Genomic DNA, 21,079 nt, shown 5'->3' on the forward strand with positions numbered 1-21,079 from the left:
TCCTAAGTGACCAACAAGTCTTCAATCTATTTTGCCCCTTGATTTGGACACTCAATTGGTTTTCACCCACTTCATAGACGATGAAAATGCACCGAATTCGATGGCTGGCTAGTCCTCCACCTGAATTCAGCTGAAATTCACCTTCAGCCTTGTTAAATCCAAGTCTTGGAGCTTCCAATTTCTGGCACACTTCCCAAGGTTGTTGCTAAACCCTAATTTTTGCTATAAATTAGGGTTTACAACAGAGAAATTTGCAATTTCTCAGCCTCCAAGGATCCAAATGCTAAGATCTTCGAAACAGAGCTGTGAAATGGCTGGGAGATGAGAGGGAAAGCTGTAGAGAGAGAAAATTCAGAGTTTTGTCACGAAGAATGACTGAAAATCAGTCAAGTGCAGCTGCTGCCCTGCCACAACAGCTTGTAGATGCAAAGAACTGAAGAAAATTAGTCATTTATTGCTGGTTCCTATCTCAACAACCTATAGATGCTGTCTCTATTTGTTGATAGGTCTTCTTTTGCCCTGGCTGCCTCAAAAAGTCCTCCAATGGCTGCAAATCAGACCAACAACCCCCCCTCCCTCTCTCTTGCAAGCTGAATTTATAGAAATGCCTCTCTCCAACCTCTAAAGACGTTTTTCAATCTTGCATGGGCATTTTTCACAAGTGACAGCCTTCCCAAATGGTTTTTCCAACATTTTTCATATTTAAATATTAATTTTCAGCCTTAAAATACTGAAAATTAATCTAATAATTATTTCAGAGTCTTGAAAAATAATCTGACTGACCAATAATTAAATAGGCTAGGCTACTTCCATTCCCGAGTGTCTCTGCGTAATCTTTGACTATCAAATTGGCGTTAGGTACCATTAGACGCCACTTCTCTAATGTCACCAACTGACACTTATGGCCAAATGGATGACCTAGGCCAACAACTGGCACCAGATACCACCAAGTACCTGTGCGGTATAACTTATAGCAACTTTTGCCTTTGACATCCCGTGATTTCTTCGGGTCCCGAGATCGTAAATTTACTTTAACCCCAATTGCACCTCACATGTGCATCATTTACTTAATCATGTAATTAAAAATTAATCCACATGTTAAGTGAGATTTCAAAAATACATATCCTCATGACAACCCTCCCCCTTGAAATCCTTGCAATTGTCCTCAATTCCACTACCAAATGCATCAAAAGCAGTACTACATAGCAATTTCCATAGGGCATCATACTCAACATAACATTACACACTGTTGTTCAACCATTCCATATGCCCAACATATGCTGAAAATTACCAGCTAACATTGTTGGGCCAGGAGAGGGCACAACAAAGAGAGAGAGAGAGAGAGAGAGAGAGAGAGAGAGGTCAAGCTGGAGTAAGTGTGAGAGTGTGATGGCTGGAGAGAGTGTGAGCAAACTGAAAAGTACGAGTCGATAAGAGTGTACCAACCATGTGTTGGTATACAAAGAACAAAATGTATTTATACTTAGTGCACATAAAGGGTGCGTTCACATGTACAATGTGCATGTACTATACACGGAGGTTACCGGATCCCAACAACCTCCCACTTAAAGATCCGATATGAACCTCTAGCTAACCAACTCCCACTAGTCGAATGCAATGCTCGTGCTGAGCTTTACTTAGACTTTTAGTGAGAACATCTACAGGGTTATCTTGTGTTTTAATCTTGGTCAATGTGATTTGACCATCTTCCAGAATCTGTCTGATGAAGTGATATCGCACATCTATATGCTTTGTGCATGAATGCATGGTATTCTTAGCCAGATACACAGCACTCTAGCTACCACATCCCAAAACTCCAGTACCCATAGACATGCCGAGATCATCTACAAGTCTACTCAACCATATAGCTTCCTTAGAAGCTTCAGTACTGATATGTATTCAACTTCAGTGGTACTAAATACAACAATGTTCTACAACCTGGAACACCAAGAAACAGCCCCACCAGCAATTGTAAAGACATACCTGCTGGTGGACCTACGAGTGTCCAAGTCACCTGCCATGTCTGCATCACAATAACCTTGCAAACTAAGTGCACCCTGCCCATAGCAAATACTTTTTCTTTGTGTACCCTTAAGGTATCGAAGAACACACTTGACAGCCTCCCAATATGCTTTGCCAGAATTTGACATAAACTTGCTGACAACTCCCACTACACGAGCAATGTCTGGACGAGTAGCAACCATAGCATACATAAGAGAGCCACAAGCTAATGCATAAGGAACTCCCTTCATAGCATTTGCTTCCATGTCATCTTTCGGGTTGTTGGCTTTGCTAAGCTTGAGATAAGGAGGTAAGGGTACCCCAAAGGGCTTAGCTTCAACTATGTTAAATCTATCTAGTACCTTTCCAATGTACTTTTCTTGAGATAAAAACAGCAATTTTTGCATCTCGACGAATCCTCATGCCCAAAATATGCTCTGCATTTCCCAAATTTTTCATGGAAAAAGCTGATTTCAGCTGATTTTTGAGAGTAACCAAGCTATTCTTTCTTTTCCCAGCTAGTAACATATCATCCACATACAAAACAAGTATGATGGAGCGGCCATCTGTATCCTTTTTCATGTACAAGCAATGATCTGCATGGCTGCGTGTAAACTCATGAGATAGCATAAAAGTGTCAAACTTTTTGTACCACTGCCGTGGTGCTTGCTTCAGCCCATACAGACTGCGTTTTAGCTTACACACCATTTGCTCTTTTCCAAGAACTACAAAGCCCTCGGGCTGTTTCATGTAGATTTCCTCATCAATGTCACCATGCAAGAAAGTTGTTTTTACATCCATTTGATACAATCTAAATCCAAAACAGCAGTAAGAGCAAAAAGCACACGTAAGGTGGTCATCTTCACAACAGGTGAGAAGACCTCTTGGAAGTCAATCCCTTCCTTTTGTACATACCCCTTGGCAACTAGCCTTGCCTTATACTTGGGTTTCCCATCAACTGTCTTGACTTTGTACACCCATTTTTTTGGAAGTGGCTTCCTTCCCTTGGGCAATGACACAAGATCCCAAGTATCATTTGCATATAGAGATTTAATCTCTTCTTGCATAGCTAGCTCCCACTTATTGCTGAACTCACATGACTTGGCCTCTTTGTATGTAAGAGGTTCACCCTCTTCTGTAAGCATCACATAATGCAAGGAGGGGTCAAATCTATGTGGTTGCCTTCTTACGCGTGTAGACCTGTGAACCCAATGATTAACATTTTCAAGAATTGGGTCTACATCTGGAGGTATATTATTTTCAGCATTTATAGGCTGCTGTAAACCATTTTCAGCATGCTATTCATGCTGACAGCACCTTCATTTTCATTTCCAAAACCTCTATTTTCATAATCAGCAAGCCTATCTTGCTGTCCATGACCTCCTTGTGCTTCTATTTGCTGTCCATCATCGTCTGGGTCAAAAATAACCAGTTGATCATCAGTTTCAGCCTGTGGTACAGCACCTTGAGGCTCATTTTCTAAAGTAATGGGTGGCTGCAAACTCTGAAATTTCACCTTTTTCAGATCTTCATTCGAGGCTAAGGTGCCTTTCAGCAATTTTGCCTCATTGAGCACAACATTACGGCTGCGAATAATTTTCTTGGACTGAGGTAACCGCACTCTGTAGCCAAATTCACCCTCATCACCATAGCCCACGAAGTCACCTTTGGTGGATTTTGGGTCAAGTTTGTTCCTCACCTCATCCCTAACATGCACAAAAGCATCACAACCAAATATGCTTAAATGGTCATATGAGGCTGGTTTACCAGACCAAACCTCCTCAGGGATGTCATTATTTAAGGACCTGTTTGGAGAGCGGTTGCAAATGTGAACCGCGGTTTTGAGTGCCTCTCCCCAAAATGCATGAGGGAGATTAGCAGTGGACAGCATGCACCGCACTCTTTCACATAAACTCCTATTATATCTTTCAGCCACCCCATTTGAAGAAGGGTTGTAAGGGGTTGTAAGCTCCCTCTTAATACCATGCAAGTCACAAAAGGACTTGAATTTAGTCGATGTGAGCTCACCCCCATTATCAATTCTCAAGCATTTCAGCTTTCTACTTGTCTGAGTGGTCACAAATGCATGAAAAGTTTTAAAAACAGCAAACACTTCACTTTTCTTTTTCAGCAAGTACACCCAAATCTTCTTGAAACAGTCATCAATGAAAAAGAGAAAATATGCAGCACCACCCAACCATTTCACGGGCATACTACATACATCAGAATGCACTGAGTCCAAGACATTGGACTTACGTGAGACACTAGAGTAAAAGGAATTTTTTATTTGCTTTCCAAACTGTCACTCATTACAAAAATCAAGTTTAGAGCCTTTTCCATCAACCCTCTTCAGAGAGGTAAGGACATCAAGTCCTTTTTGGCTCATATGGCCTAATCTCTTATGCCATAGCTCCAAGTGGCTGCAAATTTCAACAACTACAAGAAACTTGCCATTCAAGGCTTTATAGTGCAAACAATACAAAGTGCCCTTCTTGGTTCCTTTTGCAATCAGCATGGAACCCTTTTCCACTTTCCACAAACCACCACCAAACTGTGTGGTGTAGCCATGCGAGTCAAGCTGACCAACAAATAGTAAACTCTTTTTAATGCCAGGCACACATTTGACATCTTTCAACACAAGCTCTTGACCATTGTCTAAAGACAAGTGTGCTGTGCCAATCCCATCAATGCTACAAGCATGGTTATTTCCAAGATACACCTTTCCATAACTACCTGTATTGAACATAGCAAAAAACTCCAAGCAAGGAGTTACATGAAACGAGGCACCAAAGTCTACAATCCAAGTCTGAGTGACACAATAATCAACTAACAAGAGTGCATCAAACACATCAGCCTTGGTAATTTGCATATCCTGCATGTGACATACAAGGGCAACATAATCAACTGCACATAATACATCAGCCTCTGTATCTGAAAGCTCTTCTATGACCATGCTAGAGACCACATTAGCCTTCTCTTTGCCTTTGGTTGTCTCCGATGCATCTCTCTTTTCTTCCTTCTTTTTATCTCCTGTATTCTTCTTTCTATCTTATTCCTTCTTGTAATACCTGCAATCAGGTTTCTTGTGGCCCTTCCGACCACAGTGATAGCAAGTAATGTCACTCTTATGCTTTCCTTTGCTCTTGCTCCTATTTCTGTGTCCTGCACTTGCATTTTTCTTTTCAGCCCTGCCTCTAACATTGTAAGCTGAGTTGCTACCTTCTCCACTAGACATACGTTTAATTTCTTCATTCAAGATAGAACCCCTCACCCCATCATATGAGAGATTGAGGTTATTGCTGAGTGAAAGCACCAAGGTCTCCCAAGAGTCAGGCAATGTCATGATCAAAAAGATCACCCTCAACTTATCATCAAAGTCCAAATTTGCATCTTTGAGCTGATTTAGAATCCTTGTAAATGCACTCAAGTGCTCAGCTGCAGACTTTGACTCATCCAGTTGCATATTCACCAACTTGTGCATTAAATACACTTCATTAACAGGTGTGCTGATCTCATAAGTAGTTTTCAGCTTCTCCCATATTGCATAACCTGTATCTAAACCCTTAATGTCTGTCAAAATGTCATCAATGACACCCATCTTTATGTAAGCCACAGCCTTTTTATTCACTCTGGCCCAATCTGCTTCAGACATTAGTGCCGGTTTATCTTCTTGCAAAGCATCCTCACAATCTTTTAAGAACAAAATGCCCTGCATACGGTCTTTCCAAAGGTCAAAGCCATGACCATCAAACCGTTTAATCTCCATCGAACTCTTGATGTCTGAACTGGAAAAAGTTGCAGCCATTTTATCGTGAACACAAGAGTAAATGCACGAGTAAATACACTAATCTGCAAAAGCACAAGCTGAACCAGCAAAATGCATTGATGTTCTTTCTCAACCAGAAGTAAATTTCTGTTGTTTGTACATGAACTAGCCCCACCACACAAGCAAAAATGCAGAAAATTTACCAAATTCTGTGCAAATCCCCAAAATCTCAAGTCCGAATTTGCATAAATGTCAGCCAATCTGACCCAGCTGGAGCAAAACTTTGACAAACATGAAAAGCCCCAAATTTCTTGGATCCAATGTTAGGAAATTTTGCTCAAAGTGGCAAATTTTTGACTAATTTGGCAAAATCCCCAAATTAATTTGGGTCACCTCTCACAATGTCTGTAATTTCTGACTCAAAATTTACTGTCAGGCCTAAATGAGATCAAATCTAGGAAAAGCCCCAAATTCTCTAACTCGAATCCTCACAGATCTGTGATACAAATCTGTGATCTGTACTTCTAGCATGTGAACTCCTGTCAAAAGTAAGTGATGGCTGAAAGGATTAAGTGTAAGATTTGATTTTCTTTTTTTAACTTTTGCGTAACTTGACGTGGGTCCCTTGACCCGTCAGGCGTCGCGTGACCTGCCAGGCGTCACGCCGCCTGCAGTTGACTGCCCACTTGCGTTCGTTTGTGTTTCGCCCGCCTACCTTGGTCACATTGCGACTGACACAACACCTGTCGTCACTTGCCCGTCGGCAGTCCGCGACCGACACTTGTCTCCTCATCCGCGTTTGCTGGACGTGACCAACTGATCCACTCTAATGCCCAGTCGCCTGGCACATGGTCATTGTTCACCTACACCCGGCTACCCTGCACACGACTATCTGTCAATTTTAGGTCGTTGACTTGAAACTGCCCGTTGGCCACTACTACTTGGTTTCTCTGCCACTTAGTCAACTAGACCTGACTAGCCTTCTATCTCGAGCTGCCTCCACGACCTGTCAGATGCGCCTTGGTCTCAAGAAGCGTGCAACACCTTGGGCTCTAATACCAGTTGTTGGACTAGGAGGGGGCACAGCAAAGAGAGAGAGAGGAAGGTTGAGCTAGAGTGGGCGTGAGAGTGTGATGGCTGGAGAGAGTGTGAGCAGAGTGAAAAGTACAAGTCAATAAGAGTGTACCAACCATGTGTTGGTACACAAAGAATAAAATGTATTTATACTTAGGGCATGTAAAGGGTGCATTCACATGTACAACGTACATATACTATACACGGAGGTTACCGGGCCTTTATATCCGAACAAACATAACATAACATAAGACTCACAAAGAATCTCAAAAACATTGCCAGATTATCATGTGACATGTCTATTTCTCATGAGCTCAACTCATCTGGCAAAAGCAAACCATAGCATAGCATAACCAAGCATAAACCATGGCTAAAACATCAATGGCATCATAACATATGCTGTTGTCCATGAAACTAGATGTAAACCATTGAAAACTGAGCATAATTTGTTCATAAACTGATCACTTGCTGATTTGAGAACTAATCACAAACTATTGCAAATGTGACCCCAAACTGATCACAAACTCATTGCAAAAACTGACCAACAATCTGTGCAAAAACTGATGCACAACTGATCCAAAAAGTGACCATAAACGGTTCTCAAGCTGATCAAAAACTGAGCTGAAACTAATCAAAATTTTTGTCTTAAAATTAAGGCAAAGTTCATGCTAAATCATTCATAAGCCAATGCAAAATTATAGTTCCAGTGCCCGGGTGAAACTCATACTCATCTGCATACATCTCATAGTGACTAGTACATTGAATAGTGATCTCTTGGCAAACATACTGTTCAGCTACAGTACCTTGAATGCATGTTGAATACATCAGAGATCCACTACATACAAGAGCTGTCCATAACTGGAGGAGTGGAAGTGCTACCTCCCCCTTGAGTATCAGGCAATACTCCGGACCCTTGCTCTGCTGAACCTGACGAAGCCCGAACTAAAGTCTGCTCTAACTGAAAGGCATCTAGGTAAAGCTACAACAACTGAGGATGGTCTGCCAAGTCATCCTCTTCCATCCATTTCGCATCCATTGGTGAATAATTCTAAAACTTCACCAAGTACCTCTTGGAAACTTTACCTTTGATCTTTCTTTCCTTGTGTGCCAAAATCCGCTCAGGTACCAAAATCTCATCTAGCTCCTCAACCTCAAGCTGAATTTCAACAAACATGTCCTTTTGGCACATCACCACGAAAAGACCTCAACAAACTGACATGAAAGGCATTGTGTATCCGCCAATGTGGAGGTAATTTCAACCGATATGCCACATCGTTGATCTTCTCCAATTACCTGGAAGGGCCCATAGTATCTCATACTCAACTTCGGATACAATCTTTCTCTTCCTTTTATCTGTTTCAATCTTGCCTTTTCAAACGCAGCAATACATAATCACCCTCTGCAAAAACTACAAGGCACATCTATAGCGATCAATTGCCCTCTTTTCCTTATCCTATGATCTTTGAAGTGCATACTTAATCTTCTGATAAACTGCATCCATACTTTCCACATAGCGATCAAACTAAAAGATCATATCTTTTGTGTGCAAAATAGGGAGTACTTTCTTACCACCCTCTACCACCTCAAATGGAGCTTTGCCCGTAGAACTATGCACTATGTTGTTGTAAGCAAACTCAACCAAGGGCAAATATTGCTCCCGTTGTGTCTTGTGGTCTAGAACATAGCACCTCAAAAAATCTAACACTGTGGAATTTGCTTCCTCAAACTGACCATTTATCCACGGATGGAAGGATGATGAGAATTTCAACGTTGTGGTACCCATATTCTTAAACAAGCCCTTCCAAAATAAACTAGTCATCCAAGGGTCTAAATCACTAATGATCGACTCTAGCATACCATGATACTTAAAGATGTGCTGCAAAAACAATCCTGCCATATGATCAACCTTTATTTTCTTCCTCGCCGAAATGAAATGGGCTTGTTTGCTAAACCTGCAAATGATAGTCCATATCCCATCATTCCCTATAGGTGTCTTAGGAAGCTCAAAAATAAAGTCCATTGCAATGCTCTGCCAAGGCCTATTTGGAATAGGCAAGGGCTGCAACAAACCCAACATATTTTGCCTATCATGCTTTACCTTCTGGCATACGATGCATGTTTTAACAAACTGTTCTACATCATGCCTCAAAGCTGGCCAATAAAGGAAATGCTCCACTGCCTTGACTGTGGCATCGATACCTCTGTGTCTTGCATACAGAGGAGCATGACTTTCAATGATAACTCTAGGCCTCAACTGCTTTGTGACACAGTCATCCATACATCATCAAAAATCCATCTCTTACACAAAGTGTCCACACCTTTGGCCATTACAAAGTTGATCATAAACATTAGCAAAGTTTGAATTAGCAACATATTGCTCTTTCATAGCATCCAACTCAATGTGATAAACTATATTGACAATCGACAACTGAAGTTTACGTGACAGTACATCACTTTTCCCACTCTTTCTCTGCGATGTGTTCCTCTTTTCAGCCCTATTTTTCAAATCTCCCCCGATTTTCAGATTTATTTTCAGATTTACCCTTTTTCTCAGCCTTTGCCTCTTTGACATGTGACTTGACATCATAATCGTGGAATCCTGCATCCTTCCACGTAGCAATATGTCGGCTGTAGTAGCATTTTCTATAAACTGAGACATGTTGGAAACAGTGGACTTAATGCAAAAATCCTTGATTCCTTCGGCAAACCACAAATATACTTCTCCACCTGCTCATGGAGAGGTACTATGCAATAAGAAGTAACTAGCAACAATGTATCCCAAAACTGCTTATTATGCTGATCCAAGTTCTTGCAATCTTTGGAATTCAACTGATTCCAAGCTGTCATTATGTCTACTTCAAAGGTACTTGTCAACCAATTTGAAGCAAACATTTGCTTCAACAGACCCAAGTGGTAGGTGACTTCCCTTGAATAAGGAGTGTAGACCACCACTGCAATGCATTTCTCGTCAAAAATGTGGTTGCCTTACGTATCTTAGATGCCTCTGTGAAGTTGCCTCCAAAATAGGCTCCATCAAACTGCTGAATAAAAACAAGTGCTTTCAGCCTATCTTGTGCACCACTGAAAGGCTCAAACTTCACACTTTTGCCATCTTCATCATGATCCTTCGACGGACCTATGGGAGTCAAGTTATCATAAATGGGCAACTGCAAAAAGGGTGCATTGGCTGTATTTGCATGAAAACCAACAATATCTGAAGCACCTACATGACCAGCACCAAATCCTTGTGCTCTAACAGTCCCTGGGGGTGCCGATACATATCCATATGGCCCGCTTTGTGCCCCAAGCATCATACTTATGCTTCCATACATGGGATTAGGCATTCCACTTGCATTACCTGGATACATTGGGTGTTGTGAGCCATGCATTGGCTGCTGCATACCATAGGGATTTGTGCCATATATTCCCGTATGCGGTGCTTGTCCAACCATAACATGAAAAATGGTACCACCACCAAAGTATCCTTGCTGTCCCATGCTTGCATGTGCATAATTGCCTTGCTGCCCATGTTCCCATGTATTGGCACTACCGAGTTGGCCATGCATTTGCACTTTTTGCCCCACGGATACCAATTGTTTGTGCTCATCAAGCATTTTGGGCTCTTCTAAAGAAGGCTTAGGCATTTCCTTCGGTTCTTGTCGGTGTCCTGAAGCTGTAGAAGGTATCTTCTTCTCTTTGCCTTTACTGTCCTCCTTTGGGGCATTCAAAAATCGAGTAAATTGGGGATCCTTTGCCAATTCAGCAAAAAGATTTGCTGCTGTACACATTCAATGCTTGAAGCTATCATCAAATTCTTCAGCCCCTTGCTGGTCACCAACCTCTTAATGCATTGAACTGCCAACATTTGGGTCATTTCCCACATTTTCAGCATACTATCCATGCTGAGAACCATACCTGACATTAGTCATTGCATTTTCCCCTTCACCATGTGATTGACCAAGGAGTGATGCATCCTCTCCACTTGATCCCGTATCACCATGTGAAGACATGCTTGTTGTAATTCACTTCTGAGAACAATTTCAGCAATAATGCAATAGTCCCAAGTTGCAATCAAGTAGCACGGGCCCACCAATTCAAAGGATTTGATGGTATCCCGGCAATGGAACCATGAAACCAGCCTTCCTCCTCGGATAGGGTGTTAAGTCCCTAATTACAACTTAATTACAGCAGCAAACAATAAATGCAAATCTGAAAATACAAATTTACCTACTGATCTTGGACAATGCACACCAAATTGGCCCCAAAATTGGCGCCCCTTTCGGTATTTCTTTAGCTTTATTGAAGAAAAAGTTGACTTACGATGGGATTCTCCCAATCCCTTTTAGTATTTCAAATCCCCTTGCTATCCAAAGTGACCAATAAGTCTTCAATCTATTTTGCCCCTTGATTCGAGCACTCAATTGGCCTTCACCCACTTCATAAACGATGGAAATGCCCCAAATTCAATGGCTGGCTAGTCCTCCACCTGAATTCAGCTGAAATTCACCTTCAGCCTTGTTGAATCGTCTTGGAGCTTCCAATTTTTTGCACACTTCCCAAGGCTGCTGCTAAACCCTAATTTCTGCTATAAATGAGGGTTTACAGCAGAGAAATTTGCAATTTCTCAGCCTCCAAGGATCCAAATGCTAAGATCTTCGAAGCAGAGCTGTGAAATGGCTGGGAGATGAGAGGGAAAGCTATAGAGAGAGAAAATTCAGAGTTTTGTCACGAAGAATGACTGAAAATCAGTCAAATGCAGCTGCTACCCTGCCACAACAGCTTGTAGATGCAAAGAACTGAAGAAAATCAGTCATTTATTGTTGCTGCCCTGCCTCAACAACCTGTAGATGATGTCTCCATCTGTTGATTGGTTTTCTTTTGCCCTAGCTGCCTCAGAAAGTCCTCCAATGGCTGGAAATCAGACCATCAGCCTCCCCTCCCTCTCTCTTGCAGGCTGAATTTATAGAAATGCCTCTCTCCAGCCTCTAAAGACGTTTTTTAGTCTTGCATGGGCATTTTTCACAAGTGGCAGCCTTTCCAAATGGTTTTTCCAGCATTTTTTATATTTAAATACTAATTTTCAGCCTTAAAATACTGAAAATTAATCTAATAATTATTTCGATGCCCTGAAAAATAATCTGATTGACCAATAATTAAATTGGTTAGGCAACTTCCATTCCCGGGTGTCTCTGCGTCATCTTTGACCATCAGATTGGCATCAAGTACTATTAAATGCCACTTCTCTAATGTTACCAACTCACACTTATGGCCAAATGGATGACCTAGACCAACAACTGGCACCAGATACCACCAAGTACCTGTGCAGCATAACTTATAGCAACTTTTGCCTTTGACATCCCGTGATTTCTTTGGGTCCCGGGCTCGTAAATTTACTTTTAACCCAATTGCATCTCACATGTGCATCATTTACTTAATCATGTGATTAAAAATTAATCCACATATTAAGTGAGGTTTCAAAAATACATGTCCTCATGGCACATAACCCCATGTATAACAATGTTGGCATGATGTTGAGGCACAAAGTGGCCAGTTTGGCAATGCATATATACAACCCACTGTATTTGGGATTCATGGTATTAATGTTGGTCATGCAAATGCTCAGTATAGTATTAGTCATGAGAAAAAATGCTGCTAGTAATACATGCAAAGTATGGGAAAATGTGTCTTGGAATGGCTGGTAATATGCAAATTCCCATGGATAGTCACATTGCAATGGTCCAAAGTATGCAAACAAGAATGTTTTCTTATGCATCTAGTGCTCCTAGCATGTCAGCTACACATGAGGGGCTAGTCAACTGGATGCAAAGTTGCATATTAGTTAGGTTGGAATTGCAACAATGTGAAAATATAAAGCCTCGTAATGCTCAAGGGGAAGAAAGGCCTACAATCTATTGGAGGTTTCAAGGCAAGTAAAGTTAGAGGTAAAGTTTCCATATGCTTCTTGGTGAAACAAGGCCAGCATTGTTTCACCAATAGACGCAAAGTGGATGGAAGACAATGACCTGGCAAACCATCCTTAATTGTTGCAACTATACCTAGATACCTTTCAGTTAAATTCAACTTTGATTTTGGGCTCAATCAGGTTTAACAAGGCAGGGGTCTGAAGTTTTACCTAATGCTCAAGGAGGAAGTAGCACTTCCACTTGTTGAGAAACCCTTCACCCGCACTTTGCGTTTCTGCGTTTTGCATTTAGGGTTTGCAGCCCCAAAAAGGAGCGCCATCCTAGACTGACTATGCCTGTTTATAGGCCACTCTCTCATTCATTCCTTACAGTTGATTCATTCAGTCTGTCACCTCTTCTCTCCAGCCTCTCCACTACCCTCACACCCCTTCAGGAGGACATTGCGGTTCATGGTTCGTGGCTGTCTTCACCATCTTCCTTGTGCTACGGCACCCTTGTTCCCTTATATCACATTCACTCCATGATTCGAAACTTCATCATTCCATTCATCAAAGTTTCTTCTCTCTTCTCTTCTCTTCTCTTCTCCATGTTTGCCAAGTTCACTCCATGTTCCTCCCCACAAACCCTACTGTCTCGCTGGTACATCATCTTTTGACATGGTATCAGAGTTGGATCTGCTCAAACAGCCGCAAAGACCCTCCACTCCAGTGAAGGCAAAGACCGGTGGTGGGTTCGGCATCCACTTCTCTTCTTCTTCGGCTGCATCAAAATCTCGTTTTTGCAGGTTTCAGGTGTTTTCAGCTGTCCCTTGCTGTCATCTACAGTCTAGCACCTATTTCCAGCCTTCCACCCGCAGTTTGCAACTGTTTACAGCAAAACAATTATTGTTGATCACTCTCCATTCAAAAAACAATCTTGTTTTTGCATATTTCAGGTATTTCAGCTTGCTGCACACACCCCGAATGCGGAGGACATCGAGGTCCAAGCTGGCCATTGCTGTCTACAACAGTTTGGCACCTGTTTCCAGCCTATCACACACTGTTCGGAGTTGATTTCAGCATATTGATTGCTGCTGCTGTTTTTTCCTACGTTTTTTGTCTCTCTCCTGCAACCTACGTTTTTAGTCTTTCTCTCTCCTGCAGGCTGTCCTACCTACGTTTTTAGTCTTTCTCTCTCCTCACCTCCGTTTTTCTACTGGTTGCAACCTCTTACTAGCTGGTCGCATCCTCCTCCCACTGGCAGCTTAGAAGCCTTGCTAGGAACGGCATCACAATGTTGTTTTCCATGAATGCAAGATATACAAGGCTACTAACTCACGACTATGTCCGGTAAAAGTTGCCGCTTAGACACTTGCTAAAGATAGTCATAATTCAGGTGGCCAAACGGAGCATGCCATAGCTCAAACTCTGTTTGTGAAGTAAGAATAAAAGAACTCAAAGACAAAAGTAGACTTCAACTTGTAGACCTCATCCTCCTTGTAACCTATAGAAAGAACCTTTCTCAAGCCATACTCAAGAATACAAAAAGAATCTATATGAAACTCAACCAATAGGCCAATAGCACAAATCTTGTGCACCAAAAGCAAATGGTAACCCAAACCTGGCACATAAAGCACCTCAAAAGTATTGAGTCCCAAATTGTCCATCAAGAATCAGCTCCCTATCACCCCTACCCTATATGGAGATGGAAGAGCTAACTCCTATGAGAATCTGCCCATGCGGAGGCCCCAAATGGGCAACACCTACAAAAAAAGGGGTCATGTGCCGAGAGACACTACTATCAACAATCCATTCACAAGGGTATGGGGCCATCAATGCAACATTATAAGCCTTCAGGTTCGATGCATGAACCATCTCCAAATGGAGAAAAGCAATTGATGAGGAAGCGGCCATCGCTCTGGAATCCTTTGAAGCCTTCTCCTTCTTGGTGTCCTTCTTATCCTTGTCGGGGCAATCCTTCAAGTGACATGTCTTGCCACGGATGTGACAAGTAGAGTCCTTCTCTTTGTCCTTTAATTTGTTGTCCTTCTTCTTGTTGTTGTCCTTCTCCTTCTTTTGAGAGGACTGACCTGTCAATGGCTCCGACTTGAAAGCATTCTGTCCTTTAAATTATTCCTCTTGGTCCAAGACCATAGGAACCAACTCCTCTCACCGAGGAGTCAACTCTCGCCCTAAAGTAATCAAGGCAAAGTAAAAAGCACCAAACCTAACTGTGACAAAAGAGTTATCGCGATGTCTTCAAATGTGATCACCTTCCCTACATTTTGAACCTTCATCTGAAGTTGTTGTAGCTTGTTCGCATGCTCACGCATAGAAGATGACTTGAAAGGATTCAACGTCCTCATCTGCACCTCCAAAGACACCAATTTCATAATGATCATTCGCTTGTACATCTGATCGAGCTCCAACCATATGGCCCTAGCCATTGTCAAGTGTTCAATATGCACGATTATAGCTTGAGTACATGAAAGAAAGAGAAAAGAGCGGATGCAGACATTCAGTTTCCACACGATCACCTGCAAGAAGTTTGGACTTGTCTCTTGATGTAGGACAGTCAATGGCTTTCATAACAAGCTCCGCCAAATCATAGGACTCCAAGATGGCAAGCATCACAGCACGCCAGATGCAGTAGTTTTCACCATGAGCTTCTGATCTAATGGAAGAGCCGGTAGAACAAGAACCTTCCGATCCATAATCACCTGAAACTCCATATCAACCTCAAAAGACATCTTCACTTGAAATGCCCACAAAAACACAAAAGCAACCCCCTCTAACTATGAAAGCCCAGTCTGCTAAGGCTCTTCTCTGCTCATCTCGCAGCTTTTTTACCTGCGAGAGGCAATGAAAAGGTAAAATCTATAACTGACAACTCAAAACACAGCCTTGTACAGCAAAAATCCGCAACATAATCAATAAATTCGCTCCTTTTCCACACGCCTATGCTCATCTCAGCCTTCTTTCAATGCGCAACCTTCACACTCGCCCTTGAATGCTGAAAACGGAGCCTTGTGTCGTGCTTGAAAACTCCTCTTCAGGTTTGCACACGGTCAATCAGTCTTTACGTTGCTCTAATACCATGTTAGAGTGTAGCGGTGCACAAGTATATGGCCGAGACTCAGAAATAGAGTGAATACGAAGAGAGGAGAGGGAGAGAGAGAAACATGGATTTGTATGAAGAATGCTGAGTAAGGAAAACAAATATGTACATAGGCGCAATTCGTATATTTGCGTATCTCCACCTCGATGATGTCACCCTGTTGTACACCTTTAAGTCTACAACAGCCAGCACAATATTTGCCTCGAATTGAGCTTGAATCTACAATTAGAATGAATGCCAAAGTGTGCTGGAAATCTGCTATTTACAGCAAAAAAAAATAGGCAACAAAAATAATAGTTGGCTTGCCAAATTTGGTCGACTACAGCACAATTGGCCAACTGCATGTCCGACTGCTGCAGCATGTTGATTTGATGTGGCTGCTGACATGGCACCATTGACTTGCCTGTCCGCAGGATGACCATATAACCAAATCTCTAACACAGTTGGCCCCAAAACTAGCACCCCTTTTGGTATTTCTTTAGCTTTATTGAAGTAGAAGTTGATTTACAATGGGATCCTCCCAATCCTCTTCGCAATCCAAACTCTCCCCTTGCTGTCCAAAGTGACTAGCAAGTCTTCAATCTAACTCGCCCCTTGGTTCAAGCAATCATTTGGCCTTCATCCACTTTGAGAAGAGTGGAAACGCTGCAAATTTGATGGCTGGCTGGTCCTCCACCTAATTTCAACTAAAAATCACCTTCAACCTTGGATAATTCAAGTCTTGGAGTCTTCAAAGTCTGGCACCGCTTTCCAACTAGCTGCTAAACCCATTTCTGCTGTAAATTAAGCTTTATAGCAAAGAAAACTGAAACTCCTCGGCCTCCAATGGTCCTATATTGGAGTGGCCCATGGAGTGTGTGGTGGCACATCATAAGAAGAGGATGTACATCCTTGAGTCAAAACGGTTGTAGATCCATGTCCAACACAACCATCCCATGATAGACACATGCTCACTTACGAGTGTGTGTAAGATACAATGTTTATGGGTGGTATTTTCAACAAAGGTATACTAAGGTGGTATTCATCTGTGGATCATGTGTCCCTCATGAGCCCTACATCTGGCAAAGATGATGTGTTGGCATTCATCTGTGGATCATATGTCCGTCATGAGCCCTACATCTGGCAAAGATGATGTGTTGTCTACCTCATTGAGGCCATAATATCTCCTCAAGGCCTCCAATGATGAGAAGCTTAAAAAAGCACCATAGCTTTCAAAGAGGAAGGAGTCTCTACCATTGTGAATTGGTTTCATATCGTTCATGTATCTCGCACAAACCAAGCCTCCACAATAACTACAAGATACTCTTTAAAAGAGCACTAGCAATGATACCATGTGAAGATATGCTAGGGTACACAATGAGAAAGCATGGCTATACAAAGACGACTAAAATACAATAACTCAAACAAAAACATAAAAACACAAACATAAAAGAAAAATAACTACGAAGTGACTAGATGAATGTTGTAAATGAATGAAAGTGTATACAAAATGCTCAAAGGCAAAGCTGTCCAACAACTGATAACTCTTGTGGGAGTGGGTTGACAAAGAAGTCAAAGTGTGCTATCCACTAGAGACAGCTCCGAAGTGCTGTAATTAGCAGGATGGAGATGGTAAACACAGCAATCTACTGCCAGAAAAGGATAACAAGAGAGCACCCGACAAGAATCAGCTGGCCCACAACTCGAAGAGGTAGATCTAATGTTGGGCAACTTGCATACAAGCAAAACACATGCTTGGACAGGTCATGGGATGAGTTGGATGCTATTGCTAGGTAGTAGGGCAGCTAAGGCAACAGCTTGTGCACCTCTATAGACTAGGGGACAGCTAGAAAGAAGGCATCAAGGGCTGGAAGAAGTGGCAGCAATTGGAAAAGAGCTGAACAACCATGTGCTGATGAGGACCTAATGGCTAGAATCAAATGAGGATGCTAAATAATTGAGCACACCATCTATTTATAAATGAGAAACCAACCAAGTTATGGGAGTTTGCTTATAGGATACATAAACTCTTTGTAAAATTTTAAGTTGAGTTTTGAGGCTTTTCAATGAGCTAAATAAGGTTGAATATGAAATGCTCCTTTTTTAGCTTAAGATAGGTGAACCCAAGCATCGAGAAGTGGAACGGCACATTAAAAATATTTATGTAGGTTTATGTAGGTTTAATAACAATAATTCACCATGAGCTTCAAATGGGATACCCCCGACATACTACATTTTAGATCATTTTTTAATATTTGTTGCATTGTTACAAAAATAAAGCCTTTCATTTTCAGGAATGCTTTTTATTGCTTTTTGGGGTTACTTTAGGAAGTCTAAAATTATGCATTAATGCATGAAAAATTTGAGATTAATGCATGCCTTGATATTAATGGCTCAACAACCCTCACTCCCTTCGACAAGCCCATCAGTAAATAAACTTGCATCTTGCCACCTCTACTACAAATACTCATGTTGTTACCCTTTCCCTTGCACTTGAAACACTTGTTTTCCTAGATTGTCTAGACTCCTTGTGCTTCTCTTGCTCTCAAAGGTCATAGCCAATTGCATGGCTCACTCTAACAAAGTGCTCCAAATCAACTAATATATATATGTGCAAGTTGTCAAACTTAGATACAACCTCATTGTTAGAAAGAGCGTGAGAGGATACTTGAGTGGGAATTTGTTGAAGAGTGTGAAGTACATTTCCACATCCACCTCTTGCATCTAATAAGGATTTCTACTCTTTCTTTTGTTGCAACTTGTAGTCCACCAAAGTAAAATGTTGGAGAATAGTCAAGCACATGATACATCAGCCAAAGTGCTCAATGCATGTGTCTCGAGATACAAACCACCCAAAAGAGCCGCTCCATCTATAAGACTCTTCTACACATGAATCCTAAATCCTTCTATTTACCCCGCATAGTCAAAGGCACTATCCACCTTCTTTGCCCAAGTGCATGCAAGCGTCCCATCTCACTTGCCATTGAGCTTCAAGATGGCAAGTTTATTGCCAATGCCTCTTCCTTCTCAGCCTGTATGAAAAACCAGGCCATCCAGATTTAATGATATGGCAGGCTGCAGAAAATGCACATTTTAGGATGCAACAACAACCTAAACCACTAAGGCATCACTCGAAGCAAATGTGGTGACGTGACAACAATTTAAGTGGCTAGAGCAATCGCAAAAGTCATTTCAAGCCGGCAGTAGGCAGCAAAAATCTGCATTTTGTGGCGGGACAATAATATCTAGCAACACAAGAGGTTGCTAGGGCAGCTGGATGGTTGTCAGATGAAGCTTGTGTGTGCTGCCTGATAATGACGAAAGGAAACTCTTTAAACACTTGCAGTTTCCTGTTGCTTATTCTATATGCCTAAGATTCGTTTTTCATTGTTGTCATATAGATGAATCTAGAACTTGCAGATTTACTTCAGCTTTTCTTCCCGAGTCAATGTTTCTAGAAGATCCTCATTTGGAATCCTCATTGTACTTTCAACGGTCATATTTTGTCTAAGCAATGAAAAATTTTGGCCAGAATTAATATTGACTGGTTACAAAATTAGCCAATCTTTCAGCTGTAGAATAGTCTCTAAACAAGAAAATGAAGCTATTGATTTGAATTAAATTTTAGTAGGACAAATTTCAAGAAAACTCTATAGAAGAGGCCGAGGGGATTGCACACTCCATCCCATACCCTTGTATCGTCATGCTTCAATGCCATCGTCATCAACACCTTACTATGGTGCCCAACCTCCACGAAAGCACACATGTGATTGTATTCTCTGGTCACATAACAGAAAGTGCAGCATAATCGTCTTTCCAATTGAAAATAGGAAGGTCTAGAAGTTCATGAATTAAAACAAGAAGAATGGGTTGTAGTAAAGCAAACTAGAGAAAGGTATTAAATTGTGTAGTGATCACAAAATGGGAGATAAAACCTTGCTTAGCAAGATCCACATATAGAGTGAAAACCCACCATTTAAATAGCCACTTTGCCGAATAAGAAGCCCTTGCTATTGTTAATAATCTATTGAAAAACAAGAAGACTAAAATGCAAAGCCAAATAATTTCTCTACAAACTCCTATGTGCCACCATGCGTTTGCATAACGTTTGAAGAGTGGAGTGCTTAAACTGATTGTACAATTTGACAGTCTGAAATATCTAGGTCCAAAATAGGGTAAAGAGTCAGGGAACAAATTAAGCAGACAAGTCCGTGCAATTTAAGCTCTAAAGGACAACTATTGGCATGTGAACAGACAAGGCTTGAAACGCTTCCATGAAAACGCAAAGATGATTCGACACAGCTGGATCTGAGAGTACCTTGTAAGCTGCTGCAGAAAACTGCTTGATCCTCCCCTCACGCCAGAGCCAGTAGCAGTCAATGTAAAAAGAGTCCTGACAATTAATCACCGCGCAATAAGAAAACTATCAGCACTGGCAAATACAAGGATGTTAGCAAACCTCTACCTAATGGTAGGGCAAAATCATTCTCTCCCTCTGAGCTCTGTTGTTCTTTCTCTCCTTATTAGCTTTGTTCAACTGGGGTGAAAGGAGCGCGCACGACATCTGTCTGCATCACAATGTCAAGAAGCAGGCTAATTTGCCAGGCTTCTTGTTTCACATGTAGGCAGCCTGTCGTTTATGCGAGAGCGAGAAAGAGAAGAGAAGAAAATGGTTTTTTTTGGGCTGTGTGTGTGTGTGTGTGTGTGTTGCGAGCGAGCGCGCGGGTGATGTAACTGTCCGGAGAAGGCCCACGACTGATGGCACCCCCTTCCCCTACCCCCTCGCCCCCCGCTCCTCTCTCTCTCTCTCTCTCTCTCTCTCTCTCTCTCTCAAAGCTGAGACGAAACTTGATCCAAAGATAAAAGGCATACCTCCAGTTCGCGGACAGCGAGGAAACCAGACCACAGAGCGCAGAGCCGAGGTTAAAAAGGCCTTGATTCGGAAGGGAGCTAGCTAGCCTTCACATTTATTTAATTAATCGTTATCTGCATATCGAATACACGACATTCGGAAGTCGCAGATGTTCTTCCATTTATTATAAGGGTGGTGCCATATTGGGAGAAGTAAAGCTCGCACTACTAACATTGAAAGCTTCCTAGAGCAATACACGACTCGAGGGGCTAGAGGTTTTTTTTAATGTAAAACAGAATTCATATAAGTGTGAAAATATGTACAACCTTACAAAAAGGAGTCAACCTCGAATAGAGTAGTCAAGCTTTGACAGAACTAACTCCAAGC

The 21,079-nt window shown here is 41.8% G+C and overlaps 1 protein-coding gene across 6 annotated transcripts in view; it reads right to left on the minus strand.

The window, feature by feature from the left end:
• The window catches only part of LOC148020544 (double-stranded RNA-binding protein 7-like), a 51,296-nt gene extending 30,450 nt beyond the window's left edge, over window positions 1–20,846 (minus strand). For 3 of the 6 annotated variants that reach the window (XM_087698323.1, XM_087698320.1, XM_087698321.1), the window contains exons 1-2: window positions 20,306–20,606; window positions 20,159–20,233 (exon numbers count right to left, since the gene is read on the minus strand). The gene's annotated coding sequence lies outside the window, so the exon portion shown is untranslated. Of the gene's footprint in view, window positions 1–20,158; window positions 20,234–20,305; window positions 20,607–20,712 lie in introns of those variants that run through there. The other 3 variants (XM_087698324.1, XM_087698322.1, XM_087698318.1) reach the window with 2 other exon arrangements.
• Window positions 20,847–21,079: the final 233 nt, after the last annotated feature.

This window comes from Lygodium microphyllum, chromosome 18 (assembly GCF_053477565.2).
Source record: "Lygodium microphyllum isolate KBCC chromosome 18, Lygodium_microphyllum_v1.1.10, whole genome shotgun sequence".
NCBI classification, from domain to species: Eukaryota; Viridiplantae; Streptophyta; class Polypodiopsida; order Schizaeales; family Lygodiaceae; genus Lygodium; species Lygodium microphyllum.